General features: G+C 40.7%; 1 protein-coding gene across 3 annotated transcripts in view; it reads left to right on the top strand.

The window, feature by feature from the left end:
• The first annotated feature begins 18,487 nt into the window (after nt 1–18,487).
• Nucleotides 18,488–19,846, top strand: part of POC5 (POC5 centriolar protein) — a 35,273-nt gene continuing 33,914 nt past the window's right edge. For all 3 annotated transcript variants that reach the window (XM_063087240.1, XM_063087241.1, XM_063087238.1), the window contains exons 1-2: nt 18,488–18,568; nt 18,942–19,104. The gene's annotated coding sequence lies outside the window, so the exon portion shown is untranslated. The remainder of the gene's footprint in view (nt 18,569–18,941; nt 19,105–19,846) is intronic.

Here is a 19,846-nt window from a genome sequence, read left to right as displayed (position 1 = left end):
CTAACGCCCATCCCTTCATTTGTGCATTAGATCCTGCCCCCCTCATCTGTCAAAGACATCACTCCAGCAATTGTCCTCTATCCTGCAACATCAGATTTTCTACCTCCTCTGAACATTTCCAATATCATATAAATGCATGTATTATCTTCCATCATCAAGAAAGAAAAATCTTCCCTTGACTTTGGATACCACTCCATTTCCGTGCTCCCCTACCTTAATAGAAACACTCCTCAAAATAATTTTCTATAATTTCTATCTCTATTTCCTCTCCTTATTTTCTCTCTTTTTAAAAAATCTATTTATTATTAATTTTTTTTTTTTACATTCTAAGATGTTGTTACAGAGCAGTTGGGGGTTGGGGAAGGGAAAGGGGAAGGTGATAGGGTGGGAGGAGGAGGAATAAGGTAGGGGAGGCATGGTCAATGCCCACGGCACCTTCCTCATTCTGACAGGGGAGTCCAGGAGGCTTCCAGTGGCAGCTTGGTCATTGCTGGGCTGGATACGGACATCAGGGAGTGGTCACTGAGGCCCTCAGCCACCCACCACCCCAGCTCAGGGGTATGGGGGCTTCCGGTCCTTCTAGGGTTTATAGGTATTCTTTGGTGGCATTATATCTTTGCTGTTTAATACCAGAACTTTGTCTCTGATCTGTGGGCTTTTTGTTTTTTCTTTCATTTCTGTGTGGGATTATTCACTATTCCCACTACTTGAACTCTGCACTGGAACCAATCTGCTGTCTTCCAGTCACTTCTAAAATTGGAGAACTTCCTGTGGGGACCAACACTTGAGTCCTGTGATTGAGCTATATTGCTGCTTTGCTGCTGATTCCCTGGGGAAGGCTTTTTGTGCAGCTCAGGTTTTAATTGTTTGCCTTGTAAGCACTTCTGGGTCTTGGGAGGTCTGGTACACCTGGGTTGTGTACATAATCTGGTCTGGACCTGAGACTTTTCAGCAAACTGCACCTCCTATGGTTCTATATTCCTGACCAGTCTCCGCTGAGTGGTCCTGTGCTGATTAGGGAGCAGACCAGCTGTCCATGCTGTGCCCCAGTGTTCCCCTGGTGGGCCCGTCTCCCCCACCACCCACACTCCAAACACTTCCCATAGGAAGGGCCATGTGTTGGTCCCTTGTGATGACTCACCAGCTTCTGAGTGGCTCCTTTTTTCAGTTGTCTGTGGCTCCTCTCTCCTATGTGGGTCCACGGGAAAACTGTTAGTATTCTTCCTGGACTGGGGGCCACCAAGGCCCTCTTCACCCCTGCCACCTCCAAGCAACTCATAAGAAGGGCACAGCTGTGGCTTTTGCCAGCTCTTGCTCTGTGTGCTCACCGGGGCCAAACTTAAAGTGTATGAGGCTCAAAAGAGAGCAGTTTTTTCTCCCTCTCACTGTGGCTTCTTCTTCCTTCATGAACTCCGTAGGTCTCTCTACCTCTTCCCCTCAGTTCTAGTGGCCTCAGCTTGGCTGTCGTTACTTTTGAATAGATGTAAATTGGTTGATTGTGAGAGAGGGTGATGCTGGGGACCAATGTATTCTACCATCTTCTCCTCTTTTTCTCTCTTGACACACTCTCATCAGGCTTTTCTCCATCCCTCCACTAAAATTATTCTTGTTAAAGTCACAGTGCCCTCCACCATGTAGATAAATCCCATGGTTTTTTCTCATCTTCAAGGTCACAGTTCATAACTTTCTTCCCTTGGCCTCTAGGATTCTCTTTTATTTCTTCTCCTACTTCTGTGGCCACTCTTCTAGTTTCCTTTGCTTCTTTTTCCTCTTTTCTCAATCTCTGAAGTTGAGAGTGCTCCTGGAATCAACCATGGTATCTGTTGTCTTCTCTTTCTTTACTAACCCACTAGATCTCCTCCAGCCCCATGGCTTTATATTCCATCTGTACACTGTAGACTCTCATGTTTCTCTCTAGCCCCTGAACACTAGATTCCAGAGTAACTGCATAATGAACACCTCCACTTGAATGTCTGTTTTAGTCGGTTTTCTGTTGCTATAACAGAATTACCTGAGACTGGGTAATTTATAAAGAAAAGAGGTTTATTTGGCTTACAATTCTGGGACAGCTGCATCTGGCACAGGCCTCAGGCTGCTTCTACTCATGGTGGAAAAGTGGCAGGCAGCCAGCGGATACAAGCAGATCATAGGGCAAGAGGAAGCAAGAGAGAGAGAGAAGGTGCCAGGTTCTTTTTAAGCAACGAGCTCTCGCAGGAACTAATAGAGCAAGAACTCACTCATTAATCCCCCCTCCCCCAGGGAGAGCATTAATCCATTCATGAGGAACCCGCCCCCATGACTCAATCAGTTTCCAACACTGCCACATTGGAGATCAAATTTCCACATGAGTTTTGGAAGGGACAACACATCTAAACTCCATCAATGTCTAATAGACACACTAACATGTCTAAAGGCAAACCTTTAAGTCCACTCCCAAACTCACTTCTCTCCCAGCTTTCCCCATATTAGAAAAGAATTCCATTATACCAGTTGCTCAAGCCAAAAATCTTGATTTTTAGCTCTATTAGTTAGAAATTGAGTTGAGCTGAGATCAGAAAACCTGAATCACTTAAACAACAACAAAAAATTTAAAGAATCTTTAGTTTTAATGTCCTTGAGCCACTAAAAAAGATTCCAGGAATTGTCCACTTATGGACTTCTTATTTCTTGAGAAAAACAATATAATTGTTTAAGTGAAGCCAGAAGGGAAAGGCCAAAAGAATTAGAGTCTTTAGTCTTGTAGACTCTGGTTGCAAGATGGCTATCTAGCAAGAATGTAGCAAAAATGAGGTAGAGGAAAAGGCAAAAGGGGAAAGGAGAGATGTGGATGCCAGTTAGCATGATCCTCTTTTAAAGAGCTTTCCCAAAATTCCCACCAGACGGCTTCTGCTTAGAAATTAATGGCCACTCCTATCTGAAAGGGAACTGGGAAATGTAATTTTTAACTTGCCACCCCCCCATATACCCCACATTTTATCAGTTAGTACTCTTGGCTCTACCTTCAAACGTCTCCATGACTCAATCAGTTCTCACTCCCTCCACCACCATCACTCTGGTTCGATCTACCATCTCCTCTCGCCTGGATTACTATTGCATTAGCCTCCCAACTCATCTTCCTGCTTCATCCTCCCCCCTCAACTCTCTATCCTTAACAAAGCGATCAAAGTAATATGCTTAGTTATACCATGCCACCCCTCAACCCAAAACCCTCCTATGATTTCCAATCTCAGTCAGAGGAAGAGCCAAAGTTCTCATATTGTTTCAAAAGGCCCTACATGATCTGTTGCTCCTGTTTACCTCTGTGAAGTCATTGTCTACTAATCTTTCCCTTGCCCAGTCCACTTAAGCCACACATTCACTTCCTGGATGTTTTTCAAACACACCAAGACCCTCAACCTCCTGATTTTTGTGCCTGGAATGTCTCTCCCTCATGCTGCCCACATGCTGTGTACTTCCTGCAGGTTTATGTTCAGGCATCACCTTATCACCCCATAGAAAATAGTAGCCTGTCTCCATTACTGTCCCCTTACTCTGCTTTATTCTTTGTAGCACTTATCTCTAGCTCCAAATAAAATATTTATCTGATGATTAGTTTATTGTCTGTCTCCATCAACTAAAATGTAAGCTTCATAACAGCAGGGACTTCGTTTTTATTCACAGCTGAAATTACCAGCACCAAAAACAGTACCCAGCTCACAAGAGGTACTCAGTAAACATTTCCCAAATGTGAGTAAAGTTTTGTCAATTCTGGATCAGAACTCACATATCTTTGGAGTAACTTTGTTCTGTCCCCAAGGAAAAAAAATTTTTTTTTCCCTTTCCAGAGTAGAAAGGGAAATCTTCCTATGAACTCTAGATCAATCCTCCACCTTCAATGGCACTACTCACCAGAGCCACTGGGAGAACCCCAGTACGTCAGCTACATCCTGCCCTTCAGGTAATCCTTTTTCCAAATGCCTCTGCACTTATTACCCAAATATAATGTCAGTGATTCAGAGAGTCCTGTGTAGAACAGAGCATCTGCATCTCTGCTGCTCAATCACTACTAATAACAACTCCCGGAATTATGGTTCATTAGAGATCCAGAGCTACCCTACAGCATCCAACTCACCCCTAACAAGATCAAGTGTGAAGAGGTTATCATCAGTCAATACCTGTAAGAATCTCATATATATATACACACATACATATACATACACATACACATACATTTATATTCCTTACATTTATTTTTGATAGCTACTTTGTTTCTTAAAGACAGCAATGAATGGGGCATCTAGCCTTGCCTTGGACAGGTCCTACATAGATGAAATGCAATCGAGTCCTCCTCAGACAGCACAGCCTCTAAATCTTCTGAGCTAGAATGTAAGATGGAAGGCTTACTGTTTTCACATAAGTCAACACAGAATCCTTGACTAATAGGCCACTTGCCTTTGAACTGCCTTGTCACAGGCTTCTCCCTCACCCCAGCCTGATTCTCCATTCCGCCACATGAGGTCGTATTGTCTGCTTGGCATCCTGTTGTCAAATCAGTAGGAGGCTTGGCAAGACAGGCATAATCTTCAACAACACATCTATTATATTCTCTGTAGCCCTAAAATGTGTTTAGTGAGTTAGAGTTGTTAGGACAAGAGTAATGGGGAGAGGAGACATCTGTTGTACATCTCTCTCATATCTTGCTGGCAAACGTGTCCATCACATACTCACTGTCCTAGCATTTGTCAAGTAACATTTTTTACCATGACTCTCCAAAATGGTTTAGCAACTTAACTATGCAGGAGAAAAAAGTTAATGACACAAAAAATGTTCACAATGTATTATTAGATGAACAGATTACAAAATCTCCAATTGTCCATATACACGGTTATGTCCATATACATAGTTATGTAGGATGATATAAATAAAATTGTTGGTTTTTTCCATGTGGTTGGCTTATGGATTGGCAACTTTTCTTGTGTATACTCATGTTCAAGCATTTTCTAATATTTTCCAATTTTCCTATAGTAGGTATTTATTACTTTTATAATCAGAGAATAATGCTAGAAATAATTTTTTTTCTCTTTAGTTTTGTCAACATAATGTAGACATGGTGATGGGAAAACAGCAAACAAGTATTAGGAAATATCAGGTTTCATCATACTACCAGGACACTTTTGATCACTAAGTGACAGAAACCCAATCAAACAAGCTGAATCATAATTGTCCAGGCACAGTTGGACCAGAGGCTCAAAAAATGTTATCAGGGCTCTTAGGCACTCCCGCTCTCATCCCTGCCTGTTCTCTGTGTATGTTGCCTCTTTTTCTCCTACTATAGGCAGCCTCCTCCAAGTGGCTGGGGAGAGCAGCTTACATTGTCCTTAGACCTTGCAATCCCAGTGAACAAGACTCACTCCCAGAGCTCATATACCAGCTGTCAGGGAGGACCCTGATGTGCCCTGCTTGAATCATGTGCTCATATGTGAATAGGAGACAGGGAGGAGAGTATTCTGATTAGCCAGGGCTGGGTCACCTGCCTTTCTCGGGGCAATGGAGAAAAGGGTGGAGTGGAGCAGCCTGGTGCTAGCCCCATGCTAAGGGTTCCCCATAGTAAAGAAGGAGTTCATAAATAGAAGAGAAATGAGGTACTGGTTGGACAAAAACAGTCTTCTGCTTTTCTAAAACAGTGATACTTTGCTAAATTACTCTTTGACATCAAATTTAGGTGTTTCCTAGTATGGCTCTAGTTTTAAACATTAAAACTATTTCTCCCTTATTTACAGAGAGCATGCTACTTACAGATGTAAATATCGAAATGACTTTACCTTTGCTCAGTTGTGGTTATCTCATTTATCAGATCTTTCATCGTTCCTAGATTACAATTATTATACTAAATTCTTCCTTTCTTCCTATCTTGTTTTCACATGAAAATTTCCCTAGATTTATAACACCACAAAAAATTTGTACAAGTTATCCCAAAAGTTTTCTCTAAAAAAAAAATAGTATAGCCTCTTATTCCTGTTTCAGTCAGAGTTTTAAAAAGTAGCAAACAACAAAATTTACCTTGTCTGGCTTAAGTGAAAAAAAGAATTAATTACAGGCAAATACGTAGTGCCCAGGAGGTCTGAGAGGGCTTGAGGACTAGGCTTGGATGCTGAGCAGTCAGGAGCTGTCCAATTACTCTGCAGGAGCCACCACAACTAAAACACCTCTGCTGCCACCATCAGCACCTACACCATAACCTGAACCAATGCTGCTCAGCTCACAGGGGGATGCTCAAGACCAAATGCCAGAAACTCTAGCACCAATACTCCTAAAGAGCTTAACACCTCTGTTGCCACGCTTGCCAAATGACAGATTCTGCATGTTTCCTTTCTCCCATTGCTCACCCCTGAATGAAAGTCACATGCAAGTGAATCTGATTGGTGGAATCCAGGATACACACCTGTGCCCTCCTGCAAGGGAACCTGGGAAAGCGAGTTTCCCACTACAACCTACAGAACTCATAAGACAGAAAACTTCCCAAACATTAGAAGAGTGTTTAAAGGATGCTGGGCAATCAGAAATGTACCAGTAACAGGTGTCCACATCAAGCCCCAAAGAAGATATTTCTCTCGGTTAGTGCTTCCTCTACCTTACAGTTCCAACAAATACTCAGAACCAAGTACAGCCGGTCCACTGTATCCACGGGTTCTGCATCTGTGCATTCAATCAACCACTGATCAAAAATATTTGAAAACAGTAAAACATAACAATACAGCAATAAAAATATATAAAACTTTAAAATACAGTATAATAACTATTTACATAGCATTCATACTGTATTAGGTATTATAAGTAATCTAGCAATGATTTAAAGTATACAGGAGGAGGTGCATAGGTTATATGCAAATACTATGCCATTTTGTACCAGGGACTTGAGCATTTTTGGATTTTGGTGTCTGAGGAAGGTCCTGGATCCAATCCCCGAAGTATATGGAGGGACAACTGCACTGTAGACTGTGCTACTTCACAAAGGAATATGTTACTGAAACCAGAATAACGCAATTGTCTCTTACTTCTCCATATCCCAAATTCAGTCAAACTTTAGCAGGAATCCCAACTTTAAGACAATAAGGATATTTATATACATGTAAAAGATTATGCCAAATCATTCACCTGCACCAAAATTCAACCATTTTGTAACTCCAAAAATACTGTATCTTGAAAATCAAATTAATCTCTTGATTTTTGATAAATGGAATAGTCTGACCCTTTGAGTTTTGAAGATTAATTTACAGACTATTACAGATATTCTCGTATTTATAAAATAGTATAATAATATTAATTTTCAATGTGATCACTTCTATTGCTTTATGAAATGCTATGATTTACTCTTGTCTGCTGAGATACATATCTATTTCTCTCTGTGAACCTGTTGACAGTGCAAATAATAACACTTCTTTTTTTCACTTTAACCTGTCAGTAGCAATCATATACATTGTGCAAGTCTTTGAATCTCTAACTAATATACAGCAAATTGAATTCATTTATCTTTTTTGTGTTAAATTATTTTCAAATGTTTTCTTGGTGGAATTGCTGCATTGTTTTTCCTCATACATGGGCCTTTGTGGCCATGCAGGCATGGGTCACACTGCCACCTGGTGTGGCTGGGACAAACTTCCTTCCATTCTGTGGGGGACAACACACTGACCCTGCATTGATGCGTCATGCTGCAGGCTGACCTTCCTTCTAAAGGAATTCGCAGCCTACATAAAATGAGGAGAGAGGTTTGGTTAAACAGCAAACACAAATCATTTTATAGTAGAGAGAATAACCTTGTATTCAGCATTTTTAATTCAGGGAGTGTTTGTTTAGGGTTCACTGAATTTTAGATCTGTGCTTGGTGCCACAGGTGACACAAAAATGAGAAGGCACAATCCCTGCCCTAAACTATCTAGTAACATAAGGCAGGATATAATATGAGCTAGGCATACAAAGTGTATGAGGGGAGAAGAGATCACAAGAAATAATATAAAAACAAACAAACAAACAAAAACCAAAATAGACCTCTTAGAGGAAGTGGCATTTCGGATAGGCTTTGAAGGAGATTTGGGATTTTATGGGCCAAGATAGGGGAACTGAGGAGAAAGAGAAAAAATATACACCAATAATAATAATAATAATAATAATAATAATAATAATAAATTAAAACCTCTGGTCAAAAAAAAAGTCTTATTTTATTTTCATCTTATTTTATTATCAGCAAAGTGTGTAAGAGAAAATATTCAGTTTTCACAGTTACTCTGATTAGGATTTTATTATTAGAAAAGTGAAAGATATTTAATTAGCAATACTAACAATTAAATGTTGCTTTCCTTGAAAAGTAATTCCTAAATGATAGTGTTTAATAGAAATACAGGCATTAAGTTTTCTTCAAATCCTTTTCGCCTCAAAAAACAAGACAAAAAACCCCACACAAATATATTTTTCATAATTTTGTTAAGGTAGAATTATGTGTAATTTAAAATAATTTATATTATATATTCATAATATTTTTCATATAATTTATGTTTTATTAATATATATGATATATTTACTGGTCATAAATGAATTAATAGCTGTTCACTTTTAAAGATGCTCAGACAATCTATGCAACTGTTGGTTCTTAGAAATTCAGCAAATCAGTTTCATCCCCTCTTTTATTCTCATGGTAAAATTAATGCTTTTATGCTGTACATTTTTCTGTTAACATCTTTAACTGCAGTTTCAATTATTTGAATTATAGTCTAGACAGGTATTTTGCAATCTTGAATTTAAATTTTAATTTCAAAGAACATTTTCTCTGCATATTTTTCTTAGAATTCTGGTGTGTTTACTTTAGCTTTATAAATGTTTGATGTGATAGAAATAAACAAACAACTTTTGAATTTTTATTAAAATACTCTTTGAATATATACTGCTGTGGTCTGAATGTTTATGTCCCTCCAAAATTTATGTTTTGAAATCCTAACCCCCAAGGTGATGGTATTAAGAGGTGGGGCCTGTAGGAGGTAATTAGGTCATGAGGGTGGGGCCCTCATTAATGGAATCAGTTCCCTTTCAAAAGAGGCCTGAGGGAGCTCAACCGTCCTGAGCTCGACCGTCCTTTTCACTATGTGAGGACATAGCTCAAAGGCACCATCTATGAACCAGAAAGCTCTTACCGGGCACAGAATCCTTCAGCACCTTGGACTTCACAGCCTCCAGAATTTGGAGAAATAAATTTCTGTTGTTTATAAGCCACCAGTTTGTAACATTTTGTTATAGCAGCATGAACAGACTAGGAAACATACTTGTTCATCTTAGGAAAATAAGCATTTGTGTAAGAATAATTACCAATACAAAATGTTTTTTAAATATAAAATTCTATCAACCCATAAATTTAAAAAACTTTTTTTGCATTAACAGAATGTATCTATCTATCTCTATATATTTTTTAGTATATGTGCTGCTGAAGTGAGCACAGAATCTATGTATTTTTAAAGGATAGAGCTTGTTTTGTAGTATTTTAAGATTCATTACCTCATGTGTTTTAATGAATAAATATGACACTTGAGGAATGCAAAATCTCATTTTTTATGGCATTTCTCTTCTGATGTGTTTCTAGAATATAAATAAACTTTAATATGGTTTTGTGTATTTGCTTTTTGCTTATTAATAAATATTCTAAAATCTAAACGACATTCTATAAAATAATCCTTACACTTTAGGGATAAATATACCATACAGTATTGTAGGATACAATAACATTTAATATTGTATCACAATTCTCCATACATTATCAAACTAAATTTTTACTGTGAGTGTATTTTTCTGATCCTATGGTTTAATTATGCAGAATTTTGTAGCAACCCAGAAACAAAATAATATGTATGTGGAAGGGCCTAGCATATTGCTTGACGCTAACGACAAAGACAAAGCAGGTTTCTAAAATAAACCTCGACTAGGGTTGAGTCTCATGATCTCGGTGTCAACATCTTGCTCGATAGGTAAGAATAGCATGTGGTTTAGATGTGATTCAGTAACTAATGTACAACCTGCTGACAAAGCAAGGTCAAAAAGCAGGACAAATGTGCTAGAAAATGCACATAGACAGTTTTAGTTTTATGATGTAACCTGTAATCAATGATTATAACTTTTGTATTTTTACCCACCAATGAAAATGAGACAACTCAGAAATGAGGTGTCCCCCTTCCTATGTAAACTTTCCTATAAAATCCTTGCAGCTTGTAACAGACTTCAAAGCAGTTTCCAACCCTGTTGGTCTGTGTTTCCTAGGTCAGTCCTCACATTTGTCTTGAAAAAACCTTCTCTAAAGCTCTTCTGCCTCAACAGCCTTAATTTTGCTTCACAATGCATAGCAAGTACTCAAGTATTTTAGGGTTGTGTGCCCCAAAATGTAAGGGTCTGCCCTTTCTCTCTGAGAGGAAATCTGTTGTTACTATAGAAATTTTTTTTACTATTTTTTTTAGGAAGAAACTCAAACTTAAATTACCCACCCAAGATTCACACATGTGTGTTATGATAGGAGAGGCTGTAAGGTGCATTATCAATATCAACAGTTAAAATTTATGAATCAGTGATGTGCACTCTAGGCAGATGTGTGTACTCTACATCTTTCAGCTCATGGAATCCTTGCAGGAACCTTTTTATAAGGCAAATAATGTTATTACTCCATTTTGCACTTAGGACAATTGAGACCATGCAGAGGTTATATGACTTACCCAAGGTCACACAGCTAATAAGGGGCAGAGCTGAGGTTCAAACCCAGGCAACCTGTGTCTGGGGTCTGTGAGCTTAACCACTAGTCTGTAATAATAAGAGTCTATTTCTAGAAATGTCTTTTAAAAAGTGTTAAGGCACAGAAAGACTTAAAGACAAAGGGCCAGTGTAAAAAGAGGAGAGGAATTTTGAGTGTTCCTCCTATTGTACACTGTCTATGAATTGTACCAAAGTTCTGATAAATGAAGTCCTAAATGAAAACAAATTTAGGGAGCAGAGAATCAATTAGGGTTATGTTAGCTGCTATAACAAATGAACCTCAAATTTTCAGTAACTAATCACAGTAGAATTTATTTTTTTAAATTGTGGTAAAAAACACATAGCATACAATTTATCATTTTCATCATTTTTAAGCATACAGAAAATATACTTCTTGCTTTCAGAGCATTCGAAGGTGGGTGTCCTGCTCCTTCTGTCCTGTATTCTGACATTCCCTGAGGTCTTAGAGATGACAGAAGGGGAAAGAGAGAAAGCAAAAGAGGCACACCCACTTCTTAAACTCCCTGGCCCGGAAATGAAACATATCAGCTCTGTTCATGTAAGTATGAACTAGTCACATAACTCCACTGAATGCAAAAGGGGGGGGGCTCAGAAATTTTAAAAAATTCTTGGGAAGCTGCTTCTTGGCACTAATTCTACATAATGAGATTTTAGTTAGACAGCTAGCCATCTCTACTGAAAACTTCTTCACTAAGTTCTCTCCATTCACTGGCAACACCAGGAAACACTGCTATGGAACTCAGGTAAAAATATAAGACAAAAGATGTGAAAAGATCCTTTCTACTTTAATAGAGCACCTATTGATGCCATGAAATCTTGGTCAAATCAATGCCATCACCAGCGTCTGCTTCGACAGGGCAGAACTCTAGCAACCTTGCCAACAACAGGAGCCAGTACATGCAGCAGGGATGTCAGCATCTATTACATGGGGCAGGGTCACCACTAGCTTGCAGGACTGCCAGCAGGGTTGCCTTTGGCAGATGCCTGAGAGAGCAGAGGCACCTGTGCTGGGATTGGGACATGAAGGCATCTTAGACAGTCACCAGCAGTGTCTCTGTGGGTATCTGAGGTCTCGGCAGCAGGTCATCTGGGTAGGGGGGATCCTGAGTGAGAAAGGAAAACCATGGCAGGCCCCTCATGGTACATGAGAAGATGCTCTTTATGACTGCATGTGAGTCAGCCCCTATAATTCACTGAAATCAGTTAAGAATAATGCTGTGATGATTAATTTTATGTGTCAACTTGACTGTGACACCGGGAGCCAGATGTTTGGTTAAACATTATTCTGGGTGTGTCTATGAGGGTGTTTCTAGAGGGGATTAACATTTGAATAGGTAAACTGAGTAAAGCAGATTCCTTCCCAAACGTGGGCGGGCCTCATCCAATCCATTAGAGGCCTAAAAAAAAACAAAAGGTGGTATAGGAGAGTATTCATTCTCTCTGCCTGACTCATCAGTCTTCTGCATTTAGGTTGGAAATACACCAACAATTCTCTTGGGTGTCCACCTTGCAGGTGGCAGATTGTGAGACTTCTCAGCCTCCGTACTCACATGAACCAATTCCTTATAATAAATAAACACACACACATACAAACATGCACAAGTTCTGTTTCACTAGAGAACAAAGACTTTGTTGCCAGATTGGTGGGAACCTAACATAAGAATTATTATTGAGACCCTGGCTGTACTGCAAGGCTGCTGTTGGCTGTAACCTGCAGTTCTGCAAAACCATTTCCCTGGCAGAAACGGCAGCGTCTGAGTGATAACATAGTAGACGGGAAGTATATGAAGTTACAGATCCGGAAGCCAAAGCTGTGGGCCTAGGCCCTGATAGCCACCTCTCAGCTTCAATTACCGCAGATACGAGGCAGGCAATGCATATCTGCTAAAAGCTATTAGAAGGAAAAGATGCAACACAAATTGGCTTTCAGAATCACACACCCATCACAAACAGGATGAATTAGAAAGAGGTGCTACTTAGAAGAGGAGGTGAAAAGCTGAGCTTCAGCAGGGAGGATTTGCCGGGACGGAGGCAGGGTGTGGGTGGATATGCTGCAAGCAACTGAAAAGAACAGGAGGACCTGGGGTGAAGAGAGGATAGAACTTGAAAGGCTCAAAACTCCAGAGATTTCCAAGGTGCACAGCTTTCAGAATAGGGCCCCACCGTCTAAAGTCTGAAGTTTCCTATTGCGGGGCTAGGGCTAGGGCTCACAGACCCCTCAAACCCGTTATATAGACTGGATCACAGACCTTTCACATGAAGGTCTATGAACTAGGTAATAGAAAAAGGTTCTGGGAGCTGTGGGTAAAATATTAGTAGACTTTTTTTAGAGCTAGGAGTATCCGTCCTGGTGACTTCCCAGAGCGTCCCGAGAAGCAGCACGTATCAGAGCCGTTAGTTCTTTATGCTTAGTATGGCCCATAACCCAGGACACCTGGGTGCCCATGCGCAGTTACGTTAGATAGTAACCAAGGAACACCTGGATGTATGTGGCTATTTACAGCAAATGCTCAGCAAAATTCTGAACATCTGAGGGGCCCTGACCATTTTCCTATATTTTCCCAACACCTGTCTTTAGGGCTTAGGTAGGAAATTGACTTCTACCTCCAGGAGACCAGGTATGAAGCTAGCAGTGTCTACAGCAGATTAATAGAGATATCTATTTGTCACAGGGTGGACAAGGCTGAAGCTTAGAGCCAGAGAGCTCATAGCTAAGAGATAGGACCCTGATTAACCTAGGGCAAAGTGTGGCCCCAGGGTCAGCAGCATCAGTACCACCTGGGAACTCGTTTGAAATGCAAATTCTTGGACCCCACTCCAAAACTACTTAATCAGAAATTCTGAGTAGAGCCCAGCAAGCCTGTGTTTTAGAAAGCCATCCAGGTGATTTTGATACCTGCTGGTGAGCCTAGGAGACCCAAGTGATGTTGGGTAGGGAGGAGTTTACATGGGGGAAGAAAGTGGAGTAAGATACATGGCAGTAAGAATAGCCCCTACTCAGAAATTAGTTCTGAAAACATGTTCTCGAAGGGACCATCACTCATACCTATTCGTAGAAATCACTTATATCAATTCCAGACTATAGGTAGACTAGTTTAGTTTGGCACCTAAGCTAGACAAGGTCAAATAGGCTGATTCACAAAACAAGAACTGGAATGAGTCGGTACCCTCCACCTCAGAAGAGAACTCAGGAAATCGAGAATGGTGAATAATTACTATAAGAATTTTTAACATTTCAGGAATTTTGTAACTTGTGGACCTTGGCTGGTTTTCATACTCCAATCTATTCATCATGACTTATGTTTTTTTACTCTTAAAAAACTTTTCTTTTTTAGGGGGAAAGGAAAAAATAGGGATCTGGGGAGAGAACACCCTAATATATGGCCAGTCCTGGAAAAAGAATTGTAAATAAGAGTGACAGGCAGATATTTTAAGTAGAAGAAAGCAGGTTAATTCAATGAAGACTCAAGACAAAAAAGGGACTTCTTCCTAAAAGACCTGTTCAACAGAAGTCTGTGCTTCTGGGACATAAAGTAGCACATTTCTTTGTTAGAGTTGAACATAGGATTTTACTTAATAAATTTAGTGATATTTTAATTTGACCGTGCTTAATGACATTACTGATTTTTAGTTTGACCAAAAATCATTACTATTTCCATTATAAAGTTCTTGTATCAGAGAATATTCTGCCTAGGGCCAGCCCCGTGGCTCACTTGGGAGAGTGCAGCGCTGGTAACGCCGAGGCCGCGGGTTCGAATTCTATATACGGATGGCCGGTGCACTCACTGGCTGAACGTGGTGCAGACCACACAGTGCCAAGGGTTGCAATCCCCTTACCAGTCAAAAGGAAAAAAAAAATATTCTGCCTAAAATCTAAAAATCTTGGGAGTTAAAGCATCACATGATTTAAAAAAGAAAATGAATTTCAGTTCACAGCCTCACTAGTAATTTACCTAATTGGACCTGATTAAATGGATTATCAAGATGATCTAATTAGCCAAGATGATCTGTCCCAAAACGTTTTCCACTTAGAGATCTTAGCTCAAATGTATGACCAACTATTTAATACAGAACAAGCATTTCTTCCCTACTTTGAAAAACATTGTAAAACTTTATCGTCACTTTTTAGAAATCCAGTAGTATAACTTAAACTACTATTTTTAACCTAAATAAATTTTTGGTAATGTAATTTAAAACATGTTGATGTTGCTTTATAAGCAACTGAATTTAAACTATGTAATCCAAATATTATAGGCTTTTCCCCCATTAGTTCTAGCAAAACCATTATGCCAAGTCTACTTACTTGAGGAAGATAGCAAAATGAGTTAATTAGTCCTCCAGATTTGAAGATTTGGAGCTGTACAGTTATTTGGAAGTATTACTTTAGCAGAAATAGCAAGTCAGTGACTGCAGTGATTCAAATTCATTTTTCTACCAGTTTCATACATTGAGTCTTATGGGATGGATTCAGGGCCATCTAAATGGAGTTTTCTATTTTTTATTGCCACACATTTCTCTAAGACAAGTCACTTGAAGATCTTGCTAATGGAGATTAGTGTCTCCATTCATCAGACTTAAGTAATAAGCAACATGACAGTGACTATACCTGGCATCCCCAATCTCCTTTACCTATCCTCCTGAAGATTCTGAAATAGAAGACACGTTAACACACATATGCAGACTATATATAGTGAGACTAATATTTCAACTCATGCAATAACTTGTGTGAGATGGGCAGGTACAAATGCTCACAGGGCTTAGGAGCAGGTCAGCCCCAGGATATATCCCAGAGCAGGAAACATGCATCTGTTTCACACCAATCTTGCCATGCCTACTTCCTCTCCTGCCTTCTACCCATCAGTTCCCTAAGCATTCAATGCATTTTCATGTAGCCTCCACTCTGTAAACAAGTGTGTCCCACTCCTACCACACCACCCTTTTGCTTTTTCATCATCACTCAAGACAAACACACAATAAAATCTTTCCAATTATTATTTCTCCTCTTCATTAAATCTATAGGTCTTGCAACTGTATTGTTTTCTACTTGTTTTACTGCTTGTGAACAATGTTTTAGCTTTATTATGGATTCATAATTGAGCTGACTTTAGAGTTACAACACTTTCATTTTTCGGAAGGAAAATGTATTTCGAGTTACAAACAATGGACTTATAATTGAACTCTGGAATGTGTTTATAGATTGGAGGTGGATTAATTGACATAACCTTCACACACAAACGGTGACAGAAAAAAATCTATTCAAATGGTGTTATCAAGGAGATGAAACATGTTCTACTGCATTTCAAATCTGTTTTGGAATACTGAATCTAGCCTCTCTTCTCGAAGGAAAAGAGGAAAGATGGAAAAGGAGGGAGGGAGGAGAGAGAGAGAGAGAAAGGAAGAAAGAACCATAATTTAGAATTGCATAGATTCTTATTACTGAGCCAAATGACTTTGATCTGCAAACCCACCCTTAAAAGCCGTGAAGATCCAAGAATACAGCATCTGTTATAGTACTCAAAACATCAGTGGGACTCAGTAATATTGTTCTCTGAAAAACTAATTAATCCTGCCTCTCACAGCAAGTCCTCGATTGTTTTTATCAGGAGAAAGAAATGCTAAGGGTAAGAAAGTTTTTATATGGCTAGAAGATGCTAATGGAGAGATTCAATAATGAGTCTTTACAATTAAGAACAGAAGGCTGATGGGGCAGGCCAAGAAATGGAGTCCCTTTTGCAATAAAAGGGCCAGGGAGTGCTCTGTAGCAGAATGCAACTGTGGAATCCACAGAATCAAAATATTCTGAATAAGCTCTTAATCCATTGCAAAGTGATGAGCTGCCTCATGCAGACCACTGCACCAATGATATCTGCTGTTTACCCTGTGCTTTTGCCTTATTGATAGTCTTCCTCCCTCTGCTCTGCCTCAGTTAATTGTGTTCAGTGAATACATCTTCTTGGCTCTCAGTGTGTGGAAGGATTCTAAGCAGACTGTGTAGTCTAGCTGCAGAAGTTCTATTTGGGGACATGCACTGTGAGCTCCTTGCCCAAAATTAATCTCCCACAATCCTTGTACTCCTTCCTGCTTGAACTCAGATTTCACCAAGTCACTTTTCTGACCTAGAAAAGCCAGAACATTGTTTCCAGAAGGCTAGGGTCCAAAAGTTCACAGGGAATATACAGCTCCAGAAGTTTTTGCCTTTCTCATCTGTGGAGATTAAATTACTATGTCAACCACTTGTAACCTGGAGAAACAAAGCTCAGCCAGGGGCTATGACAAAGGCAGGTGAGATGAAAAAGGGAAGAAAATCTGTGAGTCTATCAGTCTCCTCAAAAAACAGCCATAGGGCTAGCTCGTAAAGAATCAAGTCTTTAAGGAACATCACAGGCAGCCTCTACCTAGAGGTAGGCCCTAGTAAGTGTTCTGTCCCTAAAATCTATCCCTATCTCCACCCCCATCCCTTTCCTGTTGAACTTCCCTTTCTCTCTCTCTTCCTATCTCTATCTCTATCACTTTCCAGATTTGCAACCCAAGGAAAACAAACATAGATCTCTCTAGACTTAATTTCCTCCTCCATAAAATGAAAATGATAGACCAGATTATGGTTCCTACCCTGGACAAGAATCATCAATGTTAGAGATCCTCAGAGTGGGGAATGTTCCCTTATAGTCCCCGCTAATCAATAATACGGTGAGCAGATAAAAGGCTTTTTAGATGAGTCAGGGATGACCTGAAACAGAAACAGATTTCAAATCAGTCCCCTAACCCAGGTCCAGCAAAAATAACATGGGTTTCAACTCTTTCCACCAATAATAAAAACCCAGAGATGCTCCCTAACACGTACCCCCTTTTACGCGTGTAGAGTTATCCAAAATGACAGTAAGTGGTAGAGCCACATTATAACCATGACCTGATTTTTTCTTTTCTTTTTCTTTGCGGCTGGCCAGTACTGAGATATGAACCCTTGACCTTGGTATTACAAGATGGAGCTCTAACCAGCTGAGCAAACCGGCCAGCCCTGAGGTCGACACGCTGCCAGAAGAGCGTGCCTTGCAGTCTGATACGGTTGAGGTGAGTAGTAAAACCTAGACCAACAATTTCTTAGTAAAAGGCGAAAGATTTATACGTTTTGAAGAGAAACAAAGAGAGTTAGACCAACAATTTCTTAAAGCGTGGTCCGCAGACCCCTGCATCAGAATCACTGGCGGTGTTTGTTAAAATTCAGATTCTCTGTCCGTACCCAAGACAGAAGGATTCAACACAGAGGGATCAAAAATCTGTACTTAAAAAGCACCTCCAAATGATTCTGTTGCAGGGGATCTGTGGATGCAGATGGCTCTTTTGCAGACTGAACCATGAAGACTCACGCCTAAGCTCCCTGCACTGTTGAAAACCAGCTCCACGCCACCTTGGCCGACTTCAGCGCTGCTCAGAACCCTCTAATCAAACTTCATCCCAGAGCCGCCTCGCAGCCTGCAGCGGCAGAACGCGACTGAGCACGCGCGTACGCAGCCCCCGAGCGCTGGGCGGAGCTCCCTAAAACCCGGCCCCCGGAACCGGCGGAACCAGGGAACTGGGCACTCCTAAGTAACCTATTTCCGGTTTCTCCCTGCGGCGGCTCAAAGCCCCGCCCCCGGCGGTCGAACCAATCAAACGGCAGATTGCTGAAGCTCGGAGCCAATGCCCAGGGCTGTCCTTAATTCCTCTGTGCAGTTTGAAACTGTCAGGTTGCTGGTTAGGTAGCTGTTGTACTTGCTGTAGTTTCAGCGGCGACGCTGCCAGAAGACACGGGGTGAGGAGTCGGGGTTTTGCCCAGAGCCGCGACGGTGGGTAGCGGCGCCCTGGGCGGCCCCGCAACCCTGGTTGAAGTGGCGGACTGGGATTTAAAGTTCCTCGGCCTGGGTTTCCGCTCCCGGGGCCCGTCCACGACAGGCTCGGGGCATCTTACCCAAATCCGGGCGATTCATCTGTAGCGCGGGAAGGTCGAGACATTTTCCCCTCCAAGGCGTCCGGGAAGAGACGGCAGGAGTGAGGGGTGAAGTATAGCGGTTACTGTCGCCACAAGTTATGGTCATTTTGACTAAAACAGGGCTGGGGAGGAAGGTAGTGGAAGAAAACGTCTAGCCCTTTGCTTACTCACAACTGCCTTTTCCCTCTGCTTCTAGTCCCTGCCTTGGTGAGGGGCAGGCGCGCCCCTTGCATGCGGCTGGGACCGGCGAAGGGCAAAGGGGACATCACCCTGTTGCCAGTTTGCACGTTAATTCATTCTTCCTCTGCCTCTTGGAAATTACATTTGAATTCTCGGACCCCTCTTTTCCTATCAGCCAGGTAAGTACCGAGATGTTATTTTATATCTCTGGCAACAGAGAAGCACTTCAAAGTTTTTATCTTGTGGATTCTGATACCTTGGGCTAGAGAATACTGAAAATGTGATGGACTGCTGCTTTACATCTGTCACCCATTAAAGCAAGCTTCATTTTTCTCCTTTGTTTCTGAACCTAAAAACAGTAAGAAAAGTACTTCTTTTGTTTCAAATAAACTGTCGTACCTTGTCGGCATAAAGTAGGGCAGAATGGAAGATAGCATATTTTCCAAAAGCTTAATCTTTGTTTTGTGTCGGCAATGTCTATATTAAGAAACAATTGTTGAGGTCTGACCATACTTATCAGCTCACTTGTTATTTAAATAATCCCCACTCCTGTTACCTACCCGGCCTGCCAACAAATCCTGAAGGAAGAAGTGAATTAAAATATAAATGGACCGAGTTACCACGGTGGTGGATTTGAAGTCAGTGAAGCAGGCATTCCTTGCTGCAGAGATGTGTGTTTATTTTATCCTCCCTAATTGGCTTAACTAAAGACAGTCATGCTGCGATTTAGTTTACTTATCATGTGTATACACAGTAAAACACATTGGATAAAGTTGAAATTTCTTTTCCACAATCTAGCTGCAACGTTGCCATTTTAATATTGCACTTTTCCCTGGTTCTGTCCTTTCTTCTTCAATTTCCTCATCTCATTTATTTTTCAGCCCACTGTGACTGAGACCTGTGCCACTTTCCACTGAAATT

The sequence above is a fragment of the Cynocephalus volans genome, chromosome 2 (genome assembly GCF_027409185.1).
Source record: "Cynocephalus volans isolate mCynVol1 chromosome 2, mCynVol1.pri, whole genome shotgun sequence".
Lineage (NCBI taxonomy): Eukaryota > Metazoa > Chordata > Mammalia > Dermoptera > Cynocephalidae > Cynocephalus > Cynocephalus volans.
Note: the sequence above shows the minus strand (reverse complement) of the source record. Positions and strands in the feature narration are given on the sequence as shown.